The sequence below is a fragment of the Tursiops truncatus genome, chromosome 16 (genome assembly GCF_011762595.2).
Source record: "Tursiops truncatus isolate mTurTru1 chromosome 16, mTurTru1.mat.Y, whole genome shotgun sequence".
NCBI lineage: Eukaryota > Metazoa > Chordata > Mammalia > Artiodactyla > Delphinidae > Tursiops > Tursiops truncatus.
The window spans coordinates 79637067-79661312 of record NC_047049.1 but is presented as its reverse complement, the minus strand read 5'-3'; the positions used below and the strand labels follow the sequence as shown (position 1 = coordinate 79661312).

The 24246-nt window shown below is 44.9% G+C and overlaps 1 protein-coding gene across 11 annotated transcripts in view; it reads right to left on the bottom strand.

Annotated features, from left to right (window-relative positions):
- The window catches only part of SIPA1L2 (signal induced proliferation associated 1 like 2), a 235693-nt gene that overhangs the window by 192126 nt on the left and 19321 nt on the right, over positions 1–24246 (bottom strand). The window contains exon 2 of one of the 11 annotated variants that reach the window (XM_073793653.1): positions 16238–16970. The exons of 9 other annotated variants lie outside the window; for them this stretch is intronic. The gene's annotated coding sequence lies outside the window, so the exon portion shown is untranslated. The remainder of the gene's footprint in view (positions 1–16237; positions 16971–24246) is intronic. One more of the 11 variants, XM_073793654.1, reaches the window with a different exon arrangement.

Below are 24246 nucleotides of genomic sequence, written 5' to 3'. Positions count from 1 at the left end.
AAAACAAACAATGAAAAAAATCAAAACACAAAAGCACTCCCCAAACCATACGTTAATCCCGTCTCTACCTTGGCATCTCCTGTCCAAGATTAAGAAGCACCTTCCTGAAGGTGTGTTAGACTTAACCGGATAAAATATTTAGCAACGAACTGTACTAGCGATTAGAAAGCAAACACTTGGGCTTTGCTCGCATATGTGCAGGGCTCTTGCCAGAACCACGGGCAGTAATCCAGGTCAGAGTTTATCGCCTTCCCTTGGCCTGAACAGGCTCTGAAAGCAAGACTTGGCCTTTGCTGGGTGCTTTTGCCAGGGATGCTTGAGAACTTTAAGCTCAGCTCTGGAAGGAGCTATAAGCACGAAAGACACTTTGAGTTTTCAAATGAAGGGACCGTGTTGGTGACAGTTATCCCTCCCCTCCCAAAACACAGCCAACATTTCTTTGCCTATCTGGGCTGTGCTGTATTAAGCAGAATTAGAAAACAGATTCTGAAAACAGAAAGCATAACATCAACTTTACCCTCCCTAATAAGTTAGGGCCAAAATCAACACGCCCTTTTACTTCCAGTCAAGCACTTCTAACTTATTCTGGTTACTTCAAGCTTGGAAGGGCAGGATGGCCTCACCGGGGCCCACTCCTGACCCCCTGTGAAGCTGGAGCTGAGTGTGAAGGCATGATAGGATGAGCTGCTAGGATGACAGCAACTGAAACCGGCTTTTTCTTTTTCTTTCTTTTTTTCTGCCTGGGGGTGTCTGTTTATGTAATCTCCTAAAAGAGATGACAAACTATGTTAAAGAGAGCATCTGCTGGAAGGCACGGCCCGGTCCACCTCGTGGATCCGGGACTCCTGGTTCCAGAGCCGGAGGAATGCAGCCGCTCCAGGAAGGAACGGAAGCCTCAGGACACACTGCAGCCCTGCAGCCAGCAGGGGGTAACGCGATCATCTTCCCCGGCCGCTCACACTGGTTATGTAATGTTCCACAAAATCACGCAGGCCTCTATAAACACAGTTGTTTTTCACGACAAAAATACTTCCACTCCTCCCCAAGCATAAGGCAAGGAACCTGCTTCCTGGGGCCGGCGGTGGCCGAGACAAATCTACAGGGAGAGAAAAGGCTGAAGCAGTGGTCCCCGGCCGCCCCCTAAGGAAAGCAGTGAACCCCAGGGGAGGCTGTAGCCAGTTACAACGGGAGACAGACCTACTCATTCATTCAGCCACATCTGAACACCAGGCCGGGCATGATGGGGACCAACGCGTCCCACAGCCGCAGCGTCCAGCCAAGGCAGGCAGCCCCGAGGGCCCCAAACACTCCCAGGAGCCCACGGACAAAAGTTCAAGGAGTCGTTTGAAGGGTAATTTAAGGAATCAATTTCCGGATCCCCACCTCGCCCTTGCACTCCTTCCTGAAAACGCAAGGACACTCCTATCTTCCCAGCAGCTCCCCTCTCACTGAAAGCTTACCTGGGTGCATTGTTTCAAAGTTCAGAAAGCTGTGGGACCCCAAAAAAAGGGGGTAAGTCAAAGTGATGATTATCAGGGAGGTATCCTTTAATGATTAATCATGGCCCCTTGAACTCAGAGAGATTCCTCATTTTATGTGTCTTAAACATATTTCTGTTAGGGGTAAAAGTTGGCCCATTTGGGGATGTCCTGGATTCAGGGGGAAGAGAAAGAAGAAGAGACGTACGTTAATGATATGAATTCTCTTAAATATACCTGGAATTTTTCCCCAAGATGCCAAAATGTTCAAGCCAAGCTAGAGACACGCCACAGATTACAAATAGACTTGAACTATTTACAAGTGCATTTCTCAACTACGTGGTTAAAATCAAAATGTGAAAATTCTTTCAAATCATACTGTCAAAGATTCATTCCAACTAAGTCAATCCTCGTATTATTTTCATCTTATAAGATGTTTAATATTTTCGACTTCTTTTTCCCAAAAATAAATCATTTGAACTTGTGATTTACAAAACGAAAAAAGGTCAGATGTCAACTTAAAATGTAAGTTGACATTACATTGCATAAAATGTAAGAGACATACGTGTACTCCCATGGGAGGGAGTACATAGTTTATAAAAGATTATTTCAGAAGGTACAGAGACAACAACATTGGAAGACAAGGCCCTAGAGACACCCCTCAGATGGGGAGGCCAGGGGAGCAAACCCAGGTTGCAAGGCAGTGGGGAAGCGTCACTACCAGAGACGGATGACGAGCTTCCTCTGAAGAAGACGAGGAAAGGTCACTGCAAGCAGAGAGGAATGGCGCCAAAGGGGAGCGGCCCGTGTGGCTTAGAGGGGCAGGGGTCTCCGAGCTCGGAGGGCAGGCGGAATGGGCAGTGAAGGACCTGTGTGCCATGCTGAGGGGCACAGAACACATGCCAGCGTCCAACAGAAGTTTTTAAGCAGGGGCGTGGCATAACTGGGTCGCTGCTTCTGCGAAGAAAACGCTGGAGGCCATACGAAGGATGAGATGGAGAGGGTGAGAAAGTGGCAGCAGGGAGCTGAGCTGGGCAGCGACGTCCAGCAGAGCAGAGCCATCTGTGGGGATGGGGGTGCCGCATCGTGCTCTCCAGTACGGCAGCCCCCAGCCACGTGCGGCTCATTTTCAGGTCTAATTCAGTTCAATGTGAATGGCCACATGTGGCTGTGTGTACCGTATCGGACACAGGGGCTAAAGGGCTATTTCAAAGTTCTAAGAGGCACGATTTCTCCTGAAGTGAGGCAGGGGCAGTGGAGATGATAGATACTCAAAAGTATTTCTGAAGCAGAACTGGAAGATGATGGCGACCAACTGGACACACCGCTGTGAGGACTGAGTTAAGGAGGACAGCAAGCCTGGTCTAACTGGCAGGCTAGGTGGCTCCTGACATTACAGTACTAGGAAGAAGAAAGTGTGCCAGGGATTTGTGGGGAAGATGAAAGGTCCAGAATGGACGCATTTACTTTGGAATGTATCAAGACTACCCAAGGAAGACGGCAAGAAGGCGGCTAGAGAAAGGTCAGACAGGTAGCGATGTGGAGGTCACCATCACAGAGGTAGCGAGAGAGGCCACTAGGAGGGTAGGGTCACCCTGAGGGAGAAGACCAAGGGAACTCCAACATTTCAAAGGTATTGAGGGCAGGAGGGTCCAGCGACAGCAGAGAGAAAATGACCAGAGGTACCCAGAGAACCAGGCGAAGAGAGGACTGCCAAGGAAGCCGAGGGGAGGGAGATGGGGGTGTTGAAATGGGTGGGGTGTTCACTGGGGTCAAAGCAGTGGAAGCACGAAGGGTGGGCCTGAGGGCAAGCCGGGGATATTCTCTCGAGACCAGGAGCTGCACAGCGTGGGCGGAAGGACAGGCGAAGGGCAGGAGCCCAGCAGTGAGTGTGGGCCAGGAGGTACCAGAGGGGTGGTGGCGCTGGTGGATGCTGCGAGCAGGCAGGTCCTGGGCACTGACCGCTCATTGGGTGACAGGGGAGGGCACAGTGACATTTAGATGCAGCTGGGGCCCTCAGGCCCCGCTCTAACGCCAGCTACAAGACCACGTCGCCACTCTTACCAAGATAGTTTCTTTTTCTAGGCCCCAACACAAACTATCAGAAAGGTAGGTAGTTTACCTATTTGTGCCTAAGTAAAAGGGTATCTGGCAAAAAGACATCCTTTGATATCCAGGAAATGAACTGACCAGGAAGCTTAACAGGAATGGACATGATACTCAATCCACAAAAAGCGTCTTGTCATCCCACACCTGTCTGTCACCTACATACTCACTCTTTAACACCTGATGAGTGGTACTCTTCAAGCAAACTGACTTAATTCCGCATGGGGCTTAATCACAGCCAGCAGAGGAACACAAGGCACGCAGGATCTTCCCCACCCCAGGGTAAGACTCTTCAGAGGCTCCAGCAGGCTGGTAAGCTTGAGGGAAACTCCCCTGCGAGAATCCAGCCAAGTTTCTTCCAATCACCTTGGTCTCTGACTTTCACGATCACTCATGAGAGGAACAGTGATCCTCGAAGAGAACCCTGGTTTCCTTTGTGTTTTGGCTTTAACTGTCAGGCAGTGGTATTCGTTTCCTCACCAGCGCATCCTCTCCTGTGCTCTGGGGTGTCGGTATATGAGCCCCGCAGCTCAGTAAGGCCAATGAGGAATAGTAACTTGGGGCCACTGGGTACCCACTGCGTGCCAGGTGCCGAGCAAAGCCCTTCCACAAGCATCCTCAGAGATCTCACAACCAGCTTTCACAACCGGCATCACGTCCCATCACACTTAAGAGATGGGGAAACCGAGTTGCAACTCACCAACGTGGTCGTGAGCTCTGATTCAAACCCGGGGCTGCCCAAGTGTCCAAACCACCACGGTAGGTGCTCGAGAGACAGGCTGATTAAAGGTGGCTCCAAACCTCTCATTCATGCCACTAAAATTACGCTGACTTGTGAATATAATTTCAAAAACTAAAAAAATTTTTTTAAAATATGGGATTTCTGATTCTCCACCAATCCACCACCCCTTCCTACACACATCACACACACGCACTGGCTGTCCTCACAGCTTTCTGACCATCGGGCAGGGCTGCTCGGGACACAGTGCATTCGGACCATACATCTGTGCCTCAGACGTGGGAGGCTCGCAAGTGAAGTAAGTTCAAGGGCGCTAACACTGCAGGTATTTAAGAGGCATCTTTTGTAACAGCAGGAGAACGGACTTCATAATCTATTAATACTCTTCATCTCTGATCAGTACAATTTGGTAGATACTAAAAGCTGACTTCGGAGTTCCTATTCAAACATAATCCTTAAATCATGCTTTCATAAGTCACATAGACTAATTCACAGAGAGACAATTAGCCTTTGACACTGCACTTAATTTAATAAGCCATTTCAGAGTTTTAATAGAAGCACTAACAGGCTTGAAAGAAGAATGAACTCTTTTTTTGAGACCTTATAACTTACAAATTAACTAATTTTTATTTGTAATGTAAATGTCAAAGAGCATTGTATCAAAGGGCCAGCAATTATAACGCTAAGAAGACACGGGTATTATCTGAGTCGAGGTATCACTGCTCTCACAAATAAGCAAAGAGTATTAATGGTACTTTTAAAGTAAATGCCAAAGTCTCTAACTTAACTCTCTATACCAACTGAGAAAGATGCCCCCACTGTTAAGGAAAGACAGCTGTGAGAATTAAATGAAATAATAGATTCAAACGCAAGTCATTCAATGCGTTACCAATAAACTACATTATTAATAGCAAAAAGTAAATTCCCGAAAATAAATTCAATCCCTTAAAAGTATACATATATGTATGTATTTTTTGCTATGCAACAAGCTTAAATGAAAGAAGGTAGTCAAAAGGTTAAAACAATATAATGCTTAAACTCTTACATACAAGATCAGCAAATAATTTTCAAAGGATATCTACCTACATGACATTAAACTTAAATTATAAATACTTTGATGGTAAAGAACATGTACCAAAAATATATTTATTAGACATAATAGGTGCCTAATAAATGCTTGCTAATTACTTGCCTTGAAAACTTGTTTTATAACTCAAAAATACAAATCAAGCAAGATTATATAGTAAAATAAAACAAATTTACATATTGAGCCAAAAAATTATATTGAAACAGACAAATAGTTTTAAAGGATACATATACCCGGCATATAATTCAAATTTTTTTAAAATAGATCTTTGTTGCAGTATAATTGCTTCACAATACTGTGTTAGTTTCTGCTGTACAACAAAGTGAATCAGTCATATGCATACATATGTCCCCATATCCCCTCCCTCTTGAGCCTCCCTCCCACCCTCCCTATCCCACCCCTCTAGGTGGTCACAAAGCACCGAGCTGATCTCCCTGTGCTATGGGGCTGCTTCCCACTAGCTATCTATTTTACATTCCTAAGTATATATATGTCGATGCTACTCACTTCAACCCAGCTTCCCCCCATCCCCGGGTCCTCAAGTCCATTCTCTATGTCTACTTCTTTATTCCTGCCCTGCCACTACGTTCATCAGTACCAATTTTTTTTTTTTTTTTTTTTTTAGATTCCGTATATACGTGTTAGCATACAGTATCTGCTTTTCTGACTCAAATATTTTAATATCATGTTTTTTCCTGTTACAAAAGTAACATGTTCATTTTAGAAAAAACTGGAAAACAAATGCAAAAAGAAGAGAATACGATAATTAGACATAACGCAACCACAAGTGATAACCACCATAAATTTTTTAATGTATCCTATTCTGTTAATGCATATGCGTGTTTAATTTTCCTGTAAAATGGGGATCTATTATATATATTGCCTAGCAAGAAAATTTTTTCATTTAATATTCTGTGCACATTTTCCCATGTCATTAAGAGACCTTATAAAACAAGCTATTTAATTGATTTAGATTACTTGATCGTATGGAGAACCATAATTTAATGTCTTACTGCCAATATTTTTCCAGTTTCTCACAGTATAACTAATACTGCATGAGCATCTTTATATAAAAATCTTTTGGACTGTGATTATGTCATGGGGTAAATTCCTCAGCCCAAATCCCTACACAGTTATTAACCTTCTACTTCACTAAAAACTGCACAGAGCTTGGCCTAGCAGACTGGAGTGGCCAGAGCACAGAGCATCAAGGAAACCTACACCGTCCCTTCCTTCCTCCTGCCTATTAACCTTTGACCCAGTGCCCTGGAAGAGCAGCTTTGCTTGACATCTTCAAGCACAGGTATAGATAGGGTTACCTGTCCCCACCTTTCACCTTTGGAGGGGAATGGACAGAGAATCTTAGGTACAGCTTCACACAAGGGGGCAAATGTCCAGCAAGAGACTGGGGCAGAGCACAGACCACCTGCAACAGATACAAAAGACTCTGAAATAATAGAAAACAAATAAATGTGTTGGAATCCACAGGCATGTGCCCTGCTTTCAATATTATCTCTTCTTCTACCCTCTTAACACCACACCTCAGCCAATGATATGGTCCTCCTCTCACTGGAAGAATTATCTTTGCACTTTGCTATTGTCAGGTGACTCAAGTTAATAAAGGTTTTCTGTACCTGCCGCATACCCATATCTCCCTGCACATATCACAAACACCAGGTGGCCTGTGTGCAGTCGGGGGGTGACCAGCACTCCAGGTAGGATAGACACGTGGGCCAGAAATACCCACCAAGTGCCAGGTAGACCAACCTGGCCAGAGGGGCTATATGACCTTCCTCTACCCCATCTTCAATTCCCAGCGTGAAAGAACTCTTCCAAAGATTCCCCGTCCCCTAGCTACTTCCTCACTATAGGCCAGCCTTCATAAAGTTAGACGTTACCTAACGCTACTCCCTATCTCCCATTTTCAAAAAGGGGAAGCTGATTTTAAGAGGTGACCTCTTTTCTAATGGTTTGTATTCCACAATTTTAACCTCATTCTTCTGAAAGCCAACTCAAGATAATCACCCACATCAAACTACCTGCAGAGCAGTTTGGAAGCTGTTAGACCGGTATGGGGAATCACAGGACTACTCACCACCATTAGGAGAGTATTATGACTGTGATATCTTATAGTTGCTTGTCAACTGTGACATGAAAGTACACAAAATCTGGAAGGCCTTCTGTTCACCAAAAGGCAAACGAACTATACTTTACAGAATAAACTGGCCACCGAAGATAAAAAACTGTGAAACACATTATCTGCTTACTTTTTACATAACAAGTTGAAAGTGAATACACTGCGCTTACTGAAAGTGCTTTAAAATCTCTTCTTCATTTCTATCCATTTACGTCCTCCATGAGAGGGTCTCTCTACAACCAGTGTTACTAAAACAAAACGTAGAAATTATTTAGCTATACGTTATCCCCTGCAAATAGCATGTCATCAATCTGACGCTGATTAGATAAATTAAGGAGCAAGCATTACATTTCAACCTTTCAATACTGATCCACGTGGTATTTGCTCAGAACTAATAGCATTTAACATGGGAAACTGCTCCTTTTTGCGTTACTTCTGTTTGGTCACAGTCGCAGAACAAGAAAATGTTATGTGTATGATTGTGACTCATTAATCTCCTCAATGCACAGTCTTAGTGAATAACCTGCACAATTCGTTAAATGCCTTTCTTTCTTCCTACGTGTGTTGTGATCCCGTTCATAGGAGTGTCATCTTCTGGGTTGTCTAAGGACTACTGAAAACAACAGGAAGGAAACAGCCTTGCTTATTTCTGTAGTCTTTTTTTTAAAATGAAATATATGAGAAAGTCTACCACGAGATCTTGATAAACAATAAAATATTTGTAAGCTGTCCAGTATCTGCCTTCAAGTCTTACAAACACAACTCCACACGCAACACTGACAAGGACCAACCCTGGCAAATGGACGGGAACCCAGGTCCCAGGATTGGCTCAGGGCTCAGGTCCCCTCAGCATGCGGTGGTGAGGGGAGGGAACTTCAACACCAGTCTCCACGAGCTTGAACTCGGCGGAATACCAGGGCAGGTGTCTGATAAAAGCAGAATAAAGTGAATACATAGAATGAAATAAATAAAGGCACTACCATAGCGGGAAGCACCTATGTCCAGGCAGTAACTCTGACTTATGCTCCCAAAATGAGTTTAAAAAAGATCTGTATGTGCTAACAATAAGGCCCAAAACACAGAGCGCCACAGATGCTCTCTGACCTTCAGCTAGAACTTCAGCTCCTCACCCAGAATGAGCGGGACACTAAGCAAGCCTTTTTCAGTGAACTCAACCACGTTTCTATTCCAAAAGGTATTATTGAAAATATTGGTATTTTTATAAGACCCTTCAGACTAGATTCTTTTTCAAAGATATGCTGATGGCCAAGCTGCAGAAATCCCAGACCAGAATTAAAAAGCAAAGTTATCGATGGTCTCTAACAATCATCTTATTACGCTGTCAAGGGGATTATCTCCAGGTACCAACAAGGTTCTACGTATTCTCCAAAGGCGTCAAACATGCAACTGTCTCCCAACCATTCTGGAAATTACCTGTAATCTAAACATTCAGAAGAAAGCAACAAGGATTAAAAACTGTGAACAAAATAGAGATACTACTTTAGAGACAAAAACAGAAGGTTCTGGAAACCTCCAACGAAGTTGTGTTTTGAGAACAGAAAAGATATAATGGCGAAAAAATTCTTGATGTGGACTGCACTAGTTCATCTCGATCGAGGGAGTGCAGGATAGGATCTTTCGGGCGCTGTGTGCCTTTTCAATCCACAGCGTCTGAACAACAGGACACCGGAATGGTTTTGGACACCGGAATGGTTTTGGACACAACAACGTAAGAAACGCCCCCGGGGTTCAAGGCAGGGCCCAGCAGGTCTTTATTCTGAGTCCAATAATAACAGAGACACTGAGTGGGAGGTGCTGGGTGAAAACCACTTCTGTGAGGATTATTAGGATATTTGCAATTTCTCTGGCATCTCCTCCCCCCTCTCCCCACGAAGACATGACCCCTGAGAACCCGTCCCCCCTCCAGAAGCAGTCCCTTCTCAAACCATTCCACCAACAAATCAAAGCAACTTAATGTATGAAATACTAGGCCCACGCTCCCTGAAGAGGCTGACAAATACTTCGTGCAACAGCCCAGGCAGAAAAAGATAAAGGGTTTGGGTGGCTGGAACAGTGAGTTATAAGGGCAAAGTCCAATGCGAATGTTGACCCATTGATGTAAAGTCCAAGCGCACACACCTTCGACGCGTGTAATGCAGGGTGTAGTCAGACACCAATCACCAGGCCAGTTTTCCTCCCTTGCAGATAAGTTTAACATTTCAGTTGAGAGAGAGACACAGTCCTCGGAATTGATATACACGTGATCAGCTGATGAGGTTCCACACGGCTCTTTTGTTCACTACAAACAAAACGATGTAAAACACTCCCAAACTTCCCACAGTGTGAACTGCAAACACCACTGGCAGCTGCTCAGCCGCGGCTACTGCCCCCAAACCAACTGAAAGGCTCAAGGCGCGCTCCTCTTCGCTCCAAGTTATCCTTGGCGTCTGTGCTCTCATCGCTCGGGAGGTTCCCTGAATCCTTCCGCGCTTAAGATATTGGCAAAAATTAGCAACCTTGGGGCTCCCCTGGTGGCGCAGTGGTTGAGAGTCCGCCTGTCGATGCAGGGGACGCGGGTTCGTGCCCCGGTCCGAGAAGGTCCCACATGCCGCGGAGCGGCTGGGCCCGTGAGCCATGGCCGCGGAGCCTGTGCTCCGCAACGGGAGACGCCACAACAGTGAGAGGCCCGCGTACCGCAAAAAACAAACAAACAAACAAAAATCAGCAAACTCCGCACAACCCATCTGCATAGTCTCCTGAGCAGCCAGCAGCCAGCAAGAGGAAACCAAGGCAACTTCCAGATTATCAAGAGGCCGTGACGCTCCTGCTGAAATAAAAACCACTCGGGCCTCTCCGTCCTTAAAAAAACGTCAAGCGTCATTTATTTCAACCAGGAGTTTCTCTTCCCCCCTTTTCACTGGTTAGTGGGGAATGACACAGGCAACGCTCTCACTCAGTTTGACCACCTGGAAGGAACATCTACGTTTGGGGATCACTCTGCACATCCTTGGAAGCCCCCGGGGTGACTGGAGAACACAGAACTCAGAGCCCGCGCACGGTGGCCACTCCCCCGCGCCGCACCACCCTCGGCATCCAGGGGGCACTGACCTTGGCCCCTCAAGCCTGGACAGACTCACATCTGCTCCCCTGGGTCCCCCAGGCAGCCAATCCCATCGATCAGACTATCACTTCACGAGCCTTTCAAGCGGCTGGCAAACAGTCTATTCAGAGTTGCTTGTGGGGGAAAAGCAGTGTAATGTTAGCTCATTAGAGGAGGGGGAATCACATGCACAACCGCTTCCTTAGGCTTCGCCCGTGACCCTCTGACAGCTCGTCTCTGAGTGGGAGAGACCCCAGGACCCAAGGGCACTTCCTTCTGAATGACATGCAAGCCAGAGCCCCTGCCATCTCTGGGGAGGTTTCTGCTCCCCAGAAACCCTCTGGCTCCCGAATAAATGATTACTGGGATTCCATTCATCAAGTGTCTCTTAAGCCTTCTATTATGAGTCTGAATTTTAAACAGGGGACGAGGTCCTTTTATTACATTCCCTAATCCACGTCCCCAGGAACATTTTTTTCAAAGTTACAGAGTCTGCCTGCAACCTCGTTATTATTCGACTTTACTCTCCCTTCCACCACCCAGAACTAAGCTGCACTTTAAGAAGACAGCACTGCCTCCACTTAAAAAAAAAAAAAATCCACTGAGAGCAATATTATTAGGAGAGCGACTCTATTTCCAGAATGAAAGTGCTGTAAGAGCAATACCCCTTTCTGCCTACCGACCCTTGTAACCTGAGTCCCTCCCTGAGATGGCACCTGGCAGGACAGACCAGGCAGGAAGCATTTGACAAGCGAGCTACTCCATCGGAGCACCCACATGGCCACAGGCAAGGCCAATTCCATAGCATAAGCACAGAAGCACGTGGAGGGGCGGCTCCATGACACTGCTCAGCACCGCCTTGAAGTCAGCTGTGGTCAGGTCATTGCGTTCTCCAGAGGATGAGAGCACAAGTGATGCAGACCCTTTCTGGGGTCTTCGGGTGACCACCACCTGGGTGCCCCCTCCCTTTCCAGCCAGCCAGAGCGCAGACATGGCCAGTGGGCTCCCTCCAAGCAGTGAGGCCCAGGCCCAGTGGTGGAGAAACAAGATGGAAGGAACCTGGGTCCCTGAGTGTCAGGTGGAGGACAGCAGCCCACCTGCCCAGATCTCAGGCTGTCACACAAGAAAGGAGTCAGCCTGTCTCTTGTCTGGACACTGTAGTCTGGAGTCTCTTTTAGAGCAGGGAGAATTACCCTAGCCAATACAGCCCTAAGGCAAAGTCTTCGCACACCGTGTGTGTGTGTGTGTGTGTGTGTGTGTGTGTGTGTGTGTGCGCACCTTATATATAAACGTTAAACTAGTACTGATGAGAACATTTTTCCTGGTTCTGATCACGGATGGAGAGGTTTAGCAACTCAGAACTCCAGTAATAGTGGGTATAGCAAAGGGGGCAGTTAATTAAGTCTAGAATTAGATTTTTTTAATTTTTATTTTTAAATATGTATCTATTTAGGCTGCACCGGGTCTTAGTTACGGCACGAGGGATCTTTTTTTTTCTTTTTAGTTGCAGTATGCAGACTTCTTAGTGGCGGCATGTGGACTCTCAGTTGCAGCATGTGGACTCTTAGTTGCGGCATCCGGGATCTAGTTCCCCGACCATGGATCGAACCTGGGCCCCCTGCACTGGGAGCACAGAGTTGTAACCACTGGACTGCCAGGGAGGTTCTTAGAATTTTATTTTTTAAGTCAACGAGGACTTTATTTTACTAGCCAATATCTCAACACAGGTGACTTAAAAATCTCCTAACAGTTCAGGTTTATTTTCTTAGTCTCCATATAGTGTCATAAAACAAGAGTCAGGAAATTTTAGTCTTCCAAATTGTTGCATTTGAACTAGAAATTACAGTCAGCCCTGTACATCCCCAGGTTCCACATCTGCAGATTCAACCAACCGTAGATTGAAAATATTTTTTTTTTAAACTCCAAAAGTTTCAAAAAGCAACACTTGAGTTTGCCATGGACCAGCAACTATTTACATTGTATTAGGAAGTATAAGTAATCTAGACATGACTTAAAGTGTATGGGAGGATGTGTGTAGACTATATGCAAACACTACACCATTTTATATGAGTGTCCCTGGCTTTTGGTATCTTGAGGGAGGTCCTGGAAACAACCCCTGCGGATACAGAAGATCAACTGTATTCCTCAAAGATGCCTTATTAAAAACAAACAAAAAAAAAACTTGTTTAAGAAGTTAATCACAAAGCTAAGAATAAGCTTTGCAAAAATAGATATATTTTCCTTTTCCTGAAGTTTTCCAAGTAGCAGACACAATAAGTGAATAATGTGTCAGGATCCATCGCTTCAGGAGCAAGAGAACTCAGCTGAATGCCCCGAGCTGGCCCTGCAGCACGTGTTAGCAAACTTACAAAAGAAGCACCTGGTGGGACTTCCCTGGTGGTCCAGTGGTTAAGACTCTGCACTCCCAATGCAGCGGTCACAGGTTCGATCCCTGATTGGGGAACTAAGATCCCACATGCCACACGTCGAGCCCCCCCCCCCCCCCCCCCCCCCCGCCAACAAAAAGAAGCACCTGGTTTTCAGAATACATAGGAGAAACTCAGGCAGAAAATGGCCCAATCAAATATGAAAATCACACCTCTGTTGGGAAAGGGGAAGATGAGACTTAATAAAAATACACAAATACCTAAAACAAAATTGTTTCTAATATCACTTGATAATATGATCTTTGAAAAGAGCTTGTGACCAAGGTGGAGGTAAGCCAGGCTGGCGTAATATATTTAAAAATATATGGCAAAGCAGAAATCACTATGGTGAGTGAAAGAAGCCTTACACAAAGAGTACACACTGCAGGATTCCACTTATATGAAGTTCAAGAGCTGGCAGAACTTACCATTGGGGTTGGAGGGGGGAGGGACAGTGGTTGCCTAGGACGGAGACTGGCGTGGCAGACTGGGAAGGGGCCTGAGAGAACTTTCTGGGGTGGCAGGTATAACTTAATAGAAGTATGGCTTACATAGGTATATACATTTGTCTAAGCTCATGGAATGATACACTTAAAACGTATACATTTCACTCTACAAACTTTGCCTCAAAACAGAATGTGAGTTTTAAACTCATTTATGGTATATATGCTGAAGTGCTTAGCGGTGACGTGTACGGATGTCTGTACTTATTTTGAAATGCTTCCAAAAAAAAAAAAAAAGAGGGACTGATGGGTAGATCGAGGTGGATAGATCCGTATAAGGCAAACACAGTAAAATGCTAACACTGTGGGGCTTCCCTGGTGGCGCAGTGGTTGAGAGTCCGCCTGCCGATGCAGGGGACACGGAGTCGTGCCCCGGTCCGGGAAGATCCCACATGCTGCAGAGTGGCTGGGCCCGTGAGCCATGGCCGCTGAGCCTGCGCGTCCAGAGCCTGTGCTACGCAACGGGAGAGGCCACAACAGTGAGAGGCCCGCGTACCGCAAAAAACACTGTGGAATCTAGGCAGTGGGTATATGGGTGTCCACTACACTAAGTAATTCTTTCAACTTACCTGTATGTGTGAAATTTTGCATGATAAAAAGCTCAGGGCAAGTATATGCTAATATGCTGAGATGTCTTGTTTTAGAATCTAAAGGAGAATGCGAATCTTACCCAGCATTTACTACTACTTCCTGCGACATAAAAAGAGCATGTGGACAGCAAATGAACACATGTTCCAGGGAGGCCAGGGTGGTGGACAAGGTGCTCGGCCTACCTAAGCTCTCACTGTCCAAAGCCATGCTTCCTAAGGCTGCCTCAGTTTAAAACTTTGATTATTCAGAATAATTTTAAAGTAAATCACTTCGGTACATCAATTACCAAAAGTTATAAATTCCTAAATAGAAAGTCTTAAAACAAAACAATGTGACCTTGAATCCCAAATATAATACTCTGTGTGGTATTCTCTGGACAAATAACTGAAGCAGATTCAGTGATTTTATACCAAAACATTACGGTCAAAAGGTACAAACTTCCAGTTAATTAGATGAACAAGTCCTGGGGGTGTAATGTACAGCATGATGCCCATAATTAATAATAGCGTAAGGTATATTTGAAAGTTGCCGGGCTTCCCTGGTGGTGCAGTGGTTGAGAATCCGCCTGTCGGTGCAAGGGACACAGGTTCGAGCCCTGGTCCGGGAAGATCCCACATGCCGCAGAGCAACTGGGCCCATGCACCACAACTACTGAACCTGCACTCTGAAGCCCTCGAGCCACAACTACTGAGCCTGCGTGCCACAACTACTGAAGCCCGCGCTCCTAGAGCCCGTGCTCCGCAACAAGAGAAGCCACCACAATGAGAAGCCCACGCACCGCAGCAACGAGTAGCCCCCGCTCACCACAACTAGAGAAAGCCGCGCACAGCAACGAAGACCCAATGTAGCCAAAAATAAATAATTAATTAATTAATTTTAAAAAAAAAAGCTGCTAAGACAGTAGATCTTAAAAAGTTCTCATTACAAGAGAAAGACAAAACTTTGTAACTATGTGTGGCGGTGTTAACTAGACTTCGTTAGCTAGACTTATCGTGATGATCATTTGACAATATATACAAGTATGGAATCATTATGTTGTATGCCCGAAACCAACATAATGTTATATGTCAACATCTCAGATCAAAAAAATGTTCACTTTCTATCTCTGATGAGTCCAAAATATTTTCCCCTTTAGGTTTACAGACACATTCTATAACCTTTAGCAAATTACAATGGGGACAAAATTGAACTGACTACCTTACGTGATAGACAAGTTAATCATCATTCCAAAAATAATGTCCATCACTTCTCTTGAAGTTGCTTTTGTTAATAAAGTTCAGTTTGGGGGTTGAAAAACCCAAACCAGGCTAGGATCTGAGTTTGGTTTTAGGCCTCTGAGTAAGTTCATGGAGACAGTACTGTGATCAGGCGAAGGGCTAAGAGACAGAGAGTTTGATTTGTAGTTGCTGGTCCCCTGCAGAGCCAGGAGTGTCCTTGCATACAAGAGCCCTTCAACAAAAATTAAAACCCTGACCATTTTCCAAAGCCTAACTCGGGTCCTCCCTTTTCCTTGAATGTTCTCCTGACTATGCCCACCCACCAGGCCCTCTACCACCCACAGGGTCTTTCCTCTGAAAGAAGCTGTAGTGCCCATCTTACACAGGAATCTTCTAACATACATCATGTGTGGCCATCAGCTAGGCCAGGACACTTACAGTTCATCAACTACCAGGGCAAGCCACTCTACCAAAATCAGCAGACCTAGGAGGTAAACCGTTCTCTTACATTCTCGTACTTAGGAATCAGCACCATGAGGAAGACTGATTCCAGCATCACCCTAAGGCTCCCCTGAGGCCTGAAACACTGAGTTGGTTCATTTGCTGACTGTGCCAGACACTTCCCTGGGCCAGAGCACTGGGACACAGTGACCAGGTCCCTGCCCCCAGGGCCTCACACCCTAAGTAAGGGCACCCTCTGCTAACCTGGAAATCTTAGCACACCAAAGTTTAAAGAGACCTCAAGACTGTGTGGCCCCGAGTCCCCACTTGAAAACTGGCTCCTACTCACTGCCCTGGAAGCAAAGGACGTTAGACACGGACGCCGCAGCACCCCCGCAAGCCCTCACCCCACCTCCGTCTTCTGCAACAGCAAAGAAATGCTACTTTGCTCTTCCGTGGGATGTTCCAAATGCTTTTTTAAACATTCTCATCCTTCTCCTTAGTTTTACCTTCCCAGAAAGTTCAGTGTTGGGTTGTCTGTTTCTTTGTGTTTGGCCACGCCATGTAGTTTGTGGGCTCTTACTTCCCCGATCAGGGACGGAAGTCGGGGCCCTCGGCAGTGAATTCCCTGGACCGCCAGAGAATTCCCCAGGAAGGTCAGTTTTTAAATTTATTTTATTTATTTTTGGCTGTGTTGGGTCTTCGTTGCTGCGCGCGGGCTTTCTCTAGTTGCAGCGAGCGGGGCTACTCTTCGTTGCAGCGCGGTGGCTTCTGTTGTTGCGGAGCACGGGCTCTAGGCGCACGGGCTTCAGTCGTTGTGGCACGCGGGCTCAGTAGTTGTGGCTCGCGGGCTCTAGAGCTCAAGCTCAGTAGTTGTGGCGTGCGGGCTTAGTTGCTCCGCGGCATGAGGGATCTTCCCGGACCAGGGCTCGAACCCATGTCCCCTGCGTTGGCAGGCAGATTCTCAACCACTGCACCACCAGGGAAGCCCAGGAAGGTCTGTTCTGAACAGGTGAAAGCTTGCAGGGATGGATGGAAAAGGAGTGAATGCTGTCACGAGGCTGCTCCCTGGAGGCTGAGCCTGTCTGCGTCCTCCTCCAGGCCCTCCCACGGCAGGAGGTACAGCGGGATAAGTGTTTGTGGACCTAGTGGCAAAGAAAATAGGAAGATGAAAGGCAGTGCCTCCTAAAACCCTCCCGGGGGGCCTGTTCCTCACTCCTTCCACGTATCCTAGGCTGACTCCACGTCCCCTGTGCGCTTCAGCTCGTCTGGGAAAGAACTGTGAGATGTGATGCCAGGCTGGGAGGATGGATTTAGAAAGCCCCACATAGCCAGACGCACAGCAACAGCAGCCATCAGACATCACCCAGATTTAACCGGCCTAAAATTAGCAGTCGGAGCAGAGTAGTTACTGCACGGATGGCGTCAGAGCTCTTCTGACGGGCTGACTGCCAGTTTTCAACAAATTGTCCTGCTTTCTCTACCAGGGAAACAATATTTTGGAACAGAGCCAGCCAAGCATTTCCGTGGCTGTTCCCATTCTCGATTCACTATTAATGTCTGATAATTCAGTGACAAGGTGAGCAGAGCCATTGTTTTGCTGCAAGCCCTTATTCTTTGGGTGAGTAAAGTATGGTGGAGGAATCCTTTTAAATATTTAAATGCCTGAAATTTATTTAGGGCTTCACATTCAACTGACTTAAACAAAGATGATGCAAAGCTAGCGAAGTATAAAGGCAAAACGAAAATTGGTTTCCTCTGCTCTTTCTTTTCATCCTGGCGAAGACTCGGGAGCAAAAGAAATGTTCTCTGCAGGATCACAGCAGCGCCCTCTCACTTCCCAGCAAAGACGAGAGAACCCGGCTCAATCATCAGAACTGCTACCTCACCGCAAACTACAAAATTTCTCCCGAATAACAGAGGATCCACTGGCTGACAGAACAAGGCATTTGGAGGCTAGAACAATGGCTCAGTAGCCTGCCCCCCGGCCACCACTTCCCGCTTGCAGGGACAGTAGTGGGATAATTCTGGCATTTTCCTCTGCATGCACTTTCTTTACCACACCCCCCCATTTCTTCTATGATTTATTGAGATCAACAGAACCTCACAAAGCATCTAGGCTGCCACAGTGGGCAGAGAGATGGGTTTAGACTCTAAGAACTAAGATTCATAAAGCCATGTGTGTTCTCGCCTTAAATCTTAGTTTTCACATCAGTACAGGGGGATAATCCCATCAGCCTTGCAAGGTTCTCGTTCAGTCTGCAAGAGACCATAAATGAAAGTTCAAGCACAACTGCTGTTTTGAAGTCTACCTTCAGGAATCTCTCTCCCCAGTTCTTTATCCTGTTCCTAAGTCAAAAACATCAGCCTCTCTCTCTCATTCCTCTCATCATTTAAGACTTTTTAAATAGGAAAACAGATCCATTATTCCAAGCAAATGACTTACGATGACCCTCAAATAAACAAAATGGCTGGTAAATTCGGTGATTTTCGTATTATTTAGGCTAATCTCTCAGCCTCACCCGCAGCTCTCATCATAGCATACCTTAATACACACATTTAAACAAGCAGGAGTCAGAATGAGATCCCCCTGAATTCATGCAATATAGGAATTAGTAGTAGGTCAGGATATTAGGATAAAAGACTTCTACCTGTAAAATTAAAGCTATGCTTACAGAGCACCTACTATACGTAAGGCGTAAGTAATGTTCCAACATACTCTGCAATCCTCAAATTAAAAGGACTAAATTAACAGAAGGTATACAATACACTACTGATCGGTTTTAAAAAATCATTATTTCCTGTAGAAATTATCACGGATTGAGAGAGAACAGAGAACGTTGCACAATTCAGAAATCCTCTCTTTCCAGTTATCTTTATTAAGGAGTCCAAACCAGGCTTGTAAGTGAACTGCAGCTTCATCTGATTCCAAAAAGGCCAGGCAGTGTGCTTATCAGTTGGGATCAGACTTTGAAACCTGGGAAAGGTGTAAAGCACACCCTCTCACCCCAGGGTGCCCACCCTCCCCAAACCACAGCCCTCAGAACCGGGCAATAAAGGTCCTGATATAACAGATGGAACTCTGCTGTTACCCTCTTCAGAAACTACTTCTCCATTTCTACCAGTTTGATATCAGAGTTCAATTACAGGTCATTTCAAGTGACCCAGAAAAGATATAAAGTGAGGCATAAAAGGTTGTTTCGGTAGATCATTTACAATAGAAATAATGAGAACCTTAAGGCAACACTTACTTAGTTCAACAAAAGCCAAGACACACAGCTCTTTCATGCTTAAACCCTGGGCTTTCAATCCTGCCTTTATTAAACATTTGCTAAGTGCCTATTATGTGGCAGAAACCAGGGCAGTACAGGGATTACAGCAGTAATGACCAGAAATGTCCCTGCCCATATGGCACGTATATTCTATTGAGGCGACGCAGAAGACAAACAGAAAAATCAATACACAATATCATGTCAGGCAATGATAAATGCTATAGATTAAAATCGCCCAGCACACGCGGAGGCTGGGTGGCGTGCGGATGCCCTGCCCTCCCATCATCCCTTCCAGCCCACCTGCCCTCCAGAGGCTGGGACACTGGTCTCCCTTGCACGAGGGGTGACCGTGTGCTACCGTTCTAGCCAACGTTAATCTGCACTTTCAAAGTTGTTCTTACTCTTTAGAAGTTTCTGGATGAGCAAATGATGAGTTACGTCCTTCTATCCTGATTCTGGGTCTGGTGTCAGCTGTGTGTCGATAGTACAATGCTTCCCAAACAGTTGAGGTCAACCAGAAACATTGCAAGGAGGATGGTATCCTCCATCACACTATCATTCTCCCCACACCCCCAAAAAATTCAAACCTCAAGCTAAGCAACCCACAACCAACTCTGGAAGAAAACTGGCCAAAGTAAAAACTGTCCTCAGGAAAAAGAATAAATACAGTAAGTAGAGGGTCCATGAAGGGTAGAATCTGTCTTAAGCTTCCCTCACAAGACCCTTCAGGCCCCCTAGAAATTGTTCCCAAACAACTGTGAACTCTAACCAGAGAGGGTGGGAGAGCAGTGGTCTCGGGACCCGGCCCACACATTTCAAAGGGTAACAAGCAAGCCTTTAAGATGCAAAAGAAAATACTCCAACATTCATTTTTGTTTATTATCAGCCTTCTTAAAATTTATATCATTATGTTTTATAGTGTCCATATCTTAGCATGGTAAAGTTTTACACGTATACATATATATATATATATATATATATATATATACACACACACACACACACACACTATACTGTACATATACACACATGCACAAACACATATAGACAGACATGTGTATGTGCACATATGGACACTAAACACAGGAAATTCTGTATAGATGCGATGCACACTGGAAAAAGTTTAGAGACCCTACTACAGAGAAATAATTGTTCTTGGATTAGGGCATTAAACACTCCAAACAACAGCGTGTGTCCTGTATGAAGAATCCAAAGTGTGATTCCTAAAATTTCTTATTAGAAGCTTCACTATGAAGAGGACTGTATCCCCACCCTATTCCTGAACCATGTGAATATCCACTGTTCCACAGGGAACTGAACGATTATCAAAACCCCCCTGAAGACAGTGAAAGCAATCATTATGCAGACTGCACCCGCTACTGTGCCCTAAACATACAGTCTGAGATTTTTTTTTTAACGTCTACACAATAGTTTGTCTCAGCATACATAATTTTGTGTTCACCCAAGACTTCTTACTTTCCACAGTAACCATTTTTTTTTTTTTTTTTTTTTTTTTTTGCGGTACGCGGGCCTCTCACTGTTGTGGCCTCTCCCGTTGCGGAGCACAGGCTCCGGACGCGCAGGCTCAGTGGCCATGGCTCACGGGCCCAGCCACTCCGCAGCATGTGGGATCTTCCCAGACCGGGGCATGAACCCGCATCCCCTGCATCGGCAGGCGGACTCCCAACCACTGCGCCACCAGGGAAGCCTCCAGTAACCATTTTTAACACTAGCTCTTTACCTAGATTTTTGTTTTGTTTTGCTTTGTTTTGTTTTGTTTTACCTCAGAGTAATTGAATACACCGCTCAACAGCCTGCTCTGGACTACTCTGATCTCCTCAACAGCTCAACTAACTGGGAGCTGCTTCTGGCGGATGTAGCAACTACACAACAGTGAAAAATAGGGAGTAATCCAATCGGTGGCACTCAAGACACCCCTTATGGCTGAATGCTTGTTTCTGAAATAGGAAAAAAAAGAGTACCAACTAATGAAAACACTGGGAAATTGGGAAAAGGTGGTTCTCGTCCCCAACTATCTGAAAGCAATTCAAAAGAAGACAATACCAATCTGCAAGATGAGTTTAGGGAAGTGCACAACATTCTGCTTCTTCCCACCATCTTTTTAGTGCCTGAAGCCTCCAGGGGTCACAGTTCACAGTGTGGTCCCCGCTTCTCAGTCACTCAGTCAGTCACTGAACATCTATTTCTTAATCTCCCACCACGTAGAGCACAGTTCAAGTTACTAGGGACACACTGAAAATGAACTCAGGTCTTAGAGTTCCTTGGTCGGTAGGACCAGCAAAGATGGCCTGACGTGCTCTTTCGGGATATCTGTGTGGAAGAGGCATTCAGCAATGGGCTAGTAATAAGAAATTAAGAGCATTAGTACTTAACTATAACCAAACCTAGAAGGAAACTTCCGGAGGTACCATTCGTAGTTCAGCCAGTTTAACAATTCTATCAGCAACTTAGGTAAAATATAAAAAACAATTTGATCTAATGTGCAGACAGCATTTGTTCGAGAGGGCAGGCAAAGGTGCTAAGTAATAGTATCAAACTCCCAAAAGCATCATGGGAAGGACAAGCTAAAATAAAGTTAGACAAAGTCCGATAAATGTTAGGTCTTGCAGTGACATTAGGACAGGACGGGAAGACGTGGCTTCAAGACGGCATGTGATTAGGACCCAGAGGCTTGAGTGAACAGGAAACTCACTAAGTCTGGGTAGGAAAGTGAATGTGAACTTGGACTGTATCAGTGCAGGCAGGACACGCAAGCTGAAGGAAGGGCACCCCTATTCTACTCTGCGCAGGTCAAGGTGAGTGGGAAGACTTTGGCTCTGAGCCCCACTTGGACAGGTATTGTCCAGTGAGCAACTGGAACATCTCTACAGAAGGATTAGTTCTGCAGGCCACCAAGCGGGGGGGGGGGGGGGGGGGGGGGGGGAATTCAAATAAATAGGTAGAATTAGATTTCGACTCTACAGGTAAAAAACCCCTCCTAGTGGTCAAAACATGAGAAAGGTGGAATTCTCCACCCCTTACTAGATCACGTGCAGAGTATATAAAGGGATCCAAGCATCAAAGAAGGGTTAGTTGAGCTGGTCATTGATTTCCAAACCCTGGTTCTTAGCAAAGTTTTCACTGGTCTGTGCAAAAGGAATAGTGTCTGTGTATGGGTGAGTATATAAGCACATGGGGGTAATTTTAACCAATGCCCTCTCTGGATGGGAAGACCTTTCCTTAAGTCAGCATGCATACTCTTCCCCTTTTTTTTTTTCTTTTCTTTTTAGCGTATCAGTGTGAAATGCATTGATAGTAGACAGTAACCGCTGTTGTAAACCTTCAATACATCTATACCACAACATAGTGACAAATCTGACAGTCCCTAAAATTTGATTTTTGTTTCCGATTTTTAATTTACAGGTAGATAAAAACAAAAAGTAAAGGAACGACATAAAGGGACCTTATGGACTTTGTGGTACAGAGAGGCTATGACAACTAGACTCAAATTACTGCATCTCTTCTTCTTTGCTATCACCCAAGTTGGCTATACAATGTTGTACAGGGAGAAAAAAAAATCTATCTATAGCTATAGCTATAGCTATATATCTATATATATATGTGTGTGTGTGTACATATACACATATCTCAAGGAATTAGGTTGTGCTAAATGTGAAACCTCGCAAGAAACAGAACCTCTACTGTGGGTAACATCCGGCTCCTCTGGACCACTCTTTGGAACCAAAGTTTATGAATCAAGTTCAGAAAGGATCAAAATAATTTACCTCTGAAGTTCTGAAGCATTTAAATTCCTATCACACTGTTACCCTTCTTTTAAAAGGGGTCACAGCTAGATATGATTGCAACAGAAAAGCAATTTCGGAGTCATTGATTTTCAGGTAAACTAAGTAAGCTATAACTCTCGTGAATGTTCACATACAAACTTATCATAAACCAAAGAAAGAAAAGACACGATCGTGAAAAAATATAAACTATCCCAATCAGTCATTTTCATTAATCCATACATTTATTTGAAACATTAAAGAAACCTAAAATCTTGGTGCTGAAAGGGATCATGAGAAAACTTTATCCAAACTCATTGGTGCCACAGGCACTAGAGGCAGGAAGCTAGAGGTTCCTGTCTCTCCTGCCTGATGCTCTTTCTATCCCATCACCCTGCAAGGGAACCAAGTACATTAATAGAAGGAGAAAATCTGCAACACGTTCCCTATATTCTTTAGGCCTGTACTTCATATTTCATGCAAGTTCAAAACAGATTAAAAAAAAAAAAAAAAACCCTTTGCTTTTCAGCTAACAATAACAGTCTGAATTTTCTTCAAATTCGGCATGTCTTTGAAGGGATTTGTAATCCTAAACCGTCACCTTAAGTAGATCATAAGTTCAAAGGCTCACTGCCTTCCTCAATCTCCCAAAAACAAACAAACAAACAAACAAACAAAACACCTTTGCATCTACCAATCATGACTGGGGTTTGGGGGCTATATCAACATAAACACAGTTCTTTGCAAAGTATGCAGTAAATTCAACCCCTTTTAAACTAGTTTTGATGACCAAACACAGCACTTTCAAACCAGTTTCAATTACCAGACAATTGCCCTTTCAAGGTAGCTCACTATTATTTCCTCACTTTGAAGAAGAGACAGATTTTCAAAATGAATAACCCAATAACCCTTTTGCCTCAGGTAAAGAGATCCCCCAAGGTGCACAGGTGTTTACCAAGCTCAGGTATCAGGGAACCCTTCTAAATACCATTCCAGTCTCAAGAGAAACAAAATAAAACAAAACGTACAAACCCTGTTACACAGCTTTAACTACAATAAGTATCATAATAGTCAAATCCTGATACTGATAATTTCCCTCCTACATTCCAGAAAATTAAAGCTCTTTGAGAAAGACTAAGATTTAAAAACATCAAAAGTATGTGATGGAAAATATACACTTAAATCAACTAGGGAAAATCTGCAGCCCATACTCTAAAGCCAGAAGCTCCACTTCCATTTATCTCTTGTTTTATTTTCCAGACCAAATGCTTACACTGCTTCTTACCCAAGTTCATTTCACCCCATCTATAGGTAGCATATGGGTACTGATAAAAGCTGTTTCTGATTTCATTTCATTCCCAACTTCC